Source organism: Passer montanus, unplaced genomic scaffold (assembly GCF_014805655.1).
Source record: "Passer montanus isolate IOZ18808 unplaced genomic scaffold, ASM1480565v1 scaffold7047, whole genome shotgun sequence".
NCBI lineage: Eukaryota > Metazoa > Chordata > Aves > Passeriformes > Passeridae > Passer > Passer montanus.
The window spans coordinates 1-553 of NW_024372201.1; the positions used below are offsets into that span (position 1 = coordinate 1).

Genomic DNA, 553 nt, shown 5'->3' on the forward strand with positions numbered 1-553 from the left:
CCCTGAGCCCCCAAAGCCCCGCGGTGGCGCCGCTAAAATCCATTTTTACCGCGAAAACCGCCCCGGCCGAGCTCTTCATGCAAATGAGCCGCGCGGTGCACCCTGGGAGTAAAACCGGAGGGATTTCGGGGTAAAAACCAGGGAAAAAAGGGGAGTTTCGGGGAAGGAGCGGGCGCGGCGGGTCGGGCAGGTGCGAGGGTGTCGCGCCGGTGTCGCAGCCCGGGGCCCGCGGTGTCGCCGTGAGCTCGGGGCCGGCGCCGCGGGTTCGGGCCCCGGCGCCGCCATCTTGCGGCATCGTCAGTGCGGTACATCCTGACCTGCCCCGCCCTGCGGGCAGCGCGTGATGAGTGCGTGCGCGATGACGTCACTGATTACGCCACGCCGGCGCGCGGGCCCCGCAACAAAGCCCGCGCTGCCACAGACTCTGACTGCGCCTGCGCGGGGCCAGGGCGGGGTGTGCCGCTGGGGGGCGGGGTCGGCGGGACTTCCTTATATGGTGAGGGGGTGACGTAATGGGGGTTGGAGAGGGTTTTACTGGTTTGTACTGGTTTGT

At 68.4% G+C, this 553-nt stretch overlaps 1 non-coding gene across 1 annotated transcript; it reads left to right on the top strand.

The window, feature by feature from the left end:
- The first annotated feature begins 294 nt into the window (after positions 1-294).
- Positions 295-429, top strand: LOC120512163. Its single transcript, XR_005629952.1, has one exon. It is a non-coding gene; the product is annotated as a U8 small nucleolar RNA (small nucleolar RNA).
- Positions 430-553: the final 124 nt, after the last annotated feature.